Source organism: Eumetopias jubatus, unplaced genomic scaffold, assembly GCF_037043125.1.
Source record: "Eumetopias jubatus isolate StellerSeaLion01/CBP00866 unplaced genomic scaffold, mEumJub1_p1.0 scaffold_14, whole genome shotgun sequence".
NCBI lineage: Eukaryota > Metazoa > Chordata > Mammalia > Carnivora > Otariidae > Eumetopias > Eumetopias jubatus.
The window spans coordinates 69,903,412-69,906,421 of record NW_028274820.1 but is presented as its reverse complement, the minus strand read 5'-3'; the positions used below and the strand labels follow the sequence as shown (position 1 = coordinate 69,906,421).

Sequence of the window (3,010 nt, the reverse complement as noted above, 5' to 3'; positions counted from 1 at the left end):
AGGAGCCCAGACCATGAAGACTCTGGTGACTCTAAGGATATCCACCTCACCCTTATGGAAGAAGTATTGCTCCTGGGACTAAAGATAAAGAGGGCTACACATCTTTCTGGAATGACTGCGTATCATCTGGCCTGCGAGGGGTATCCTGATAGAGCTGGCCATGCAGGGTTGCATCTATCCGGAACCCCCCACGATGCGTAAGAAGCAACTACTAGACAGAAAGTACTGCTAAAGTCAGATAGCCCAACAGGGGATGTGTTACTGGATGAAACTCTCAAACACATCAAAGCAACTGAACCCACAGAAACCATCCAGACATAGATAGAGCTACTCACAGGTGAGACCTGGAATCCCTTCAAATTACAGTACCAGCTGAGAAATGTAAGAGAGCGAATTGCAAAGAACCTAGTAGAAAAGGGTATTCTAACCACTGAGAAGCAGAATTTCCTCCTATTTGATATGACTACTCATCCAGTGACCAATACAACAGAGAAACAACGACTAGTCAAAAAACTTCAAGATAGTGTCCTAGAGCAGTGGGAACATGACCCTCAGCATATGGACAAGCAAACATTAGCACTCCTGGTGCTAGCCCACTCCTCTGATGTGCTAGAGAATGTCTTATCCTCTCTGACTGATGACAAGTATGATGTGGCAATGAATCGAGCCAAGGATCTACTAGAACTGGACCCTGAAGTGGAGGGGACAAAGCACAGTGCCACGGAGATGATCTGGGCTGTGCTGGCAGCCTTCAATAAATCCTAAAGCCAGTGGGTGGGTTTCTCCTTTTCCCCTGCTGGCTGGTGACTGTCAGAGACATCACACTGAGTTTTGTGTGATGAGATGTTTTTCATCATTTTTTTCCTTCTCTTGAATCAGATTTGTGATTTGGGGAGAGCAGCTTCAGGGCTTCTCCATAAACTTTGGCCATTGTAAACAGACTTTATTTCTCCTTATTTTTCCACAAAAGAGGTGAATAAACTAGGTGAACCCCCCCAAAAAAAATCCCAGCTCTACTATACCCCAGCTATGTGACACCCAAAGTCATTTAAGTTTTCTGTACCTCAGTTTTCTCATGTGTGGAATGGGAACAATGACAAAACCTCCTTATTAAGTTATTGTTTGGATTAAATGAGATCATTAATATCAGTATCTGATAAATAATTGTTCAACATTAGCCATTATTTCTATCATAGTCACATTACAGATAAGATAGATTTAGAGAGGTAATGTAATTCACCCAAAATTGCACTGCTAGCAAGTAATGACTGACTGCAGAGGTAATGTGCTTACATTTGCTTCATAGCTTAGAATGAGGAGGAGAACCGAGGATTAGTTCACTCATACAGGATGACTGGGAGGGTCACCTGTAATACTGAATGTGAAACCATGTTGGTGCCTAAGCATTGCTGTCACAGAAATTGAGCTCACCAAACCCATATCCTTTCCCTCCTAGGCTCACAGCTAGACTACAGTTGGTACCCTCTCTTGTATTAGGTATGCCATGTAACTGAATTCTGGTCAGTGGAATGTGGGCAGGAGTGTTGAGCATCAATGCCAGGTATGGCATGTAAAAATTTACCATGTGCAATATTTGTGATATTCTCTTTGCCTTCTGCTGGTTGGGAGGATGATCTCCAGGGCAACTTTTGGTCTATACATAGATAACTGGAATCTGCAAGAAGCAAGGAACCTGAGTCCTTGAATCACTGCTACAGAAAAGGTCACCACCATTCAGGAGCCCCCATTTTGGAAGTCATCTGAAAGAGAAATAAACTTCTATTGCATTTGAAAACTAATATTTTGGGATTTTTTAAAAAAATATTTACTTATTTTTGAAAGAGAGAGAGAAAGAAGGGGAGGTTGGTGCAGAGAGACAGGCAGAGAGAGAATCTCAAGCAGATTCCCCACTGAGGATGGAGCCCAATGTGGGGCTTGATCTCACAACCCTGAGATCATGACCTGAGCTGAAACCAAGAGCTGGACACTCAACTGACTGAGTCACCCAGGCACCCCAGTATTTTGGGATTTAATTGCTAAAGCAGCTAGCATTACCTTCATTGGTAAAATTGCCCAGCACCAACCTCTAGGGCTGAATAAGTAGGGTGTTACAACTGCCTGGGAAACATGAGATATCACTGTAACTTCTTTTACCCATATATTCAATAGTATATAACATAAACCTTTAGGGGGCATAAATGGGATACACATTTCTATCCTGTATTTTATAAATACTAGAAATATATCTTTAAACAATTACTCATAGGACTTTGGAGTCAGAAAGATTTTAAAAGTCACCTAATTCAACTCATCCTGAGTCTGTATTGTACTATAGTATCCCTATATGGATTAAGTACTAACTCACTTTTAGACTGTTTCACTATGAAATAAAATCCATCATTCATTCTAGGCGGCATATAGCACAGAATGGAAGTTCAAGACTCATGCCCCATCCATACCTAAAGGCACATATGTTTGGGCCCATCATCACTTCTGTTTTAAGTTAAATTTTAATTGATGCAGGCATTCTCCAATCTTCCATAAACCCCACCACTCCCTATTATCACCCCTTCTCCTCCATACATCTGTGTTATTTTTCTGGTCCCTGAAGCATTTGGGTTTGTGTGCCTTGCTTAGCCTTAAGATAAAAAGATTTACATTCAATCCTCAGCTCTCCACTTTTCCTAGTTTTGTGACCCTTAGCAAGCTCCTTAATCTTTTTGAGTTTTCTCATTTATAAAATGGGTTTAAGAACTTTGGCCTCTCTTATAGATAGTAAGTAGTATGAGGAATACATGAAATAAGGTGCTATAGAGACTAAAATATCAGAATTATTACTGGAATAAATATTTTTATTTACATCTTCCATGTGAAAATCTTTGAAATATTTGAAGGAAATGATAATGTCATTCTTGTGGCTTCTCTTCTCCAGTCTAAATCTCCCCATCTCTTTCAATTATTCTTTAAATGGCATTATTTCAGTCGCCTTATGGTTGTACACCATGTACAA

At 40.5% G+C, this 3,010-nt stretch overlaps 1 pseudogene; it reads left to right on the top strand.

The window, feature by feature from the left end:
- Nucleotides 1-308: 308 nt before the first annotated feature.
- On the top strand, nucleotides 309-765 carry LOC114210687 (Golgi phosphoprotein 3-like pseudogene; annotated as a pseudogene).
- The last annotated feature ends 2,245 nt before the right edge of the window (nucleotides 766-3,010 follow it).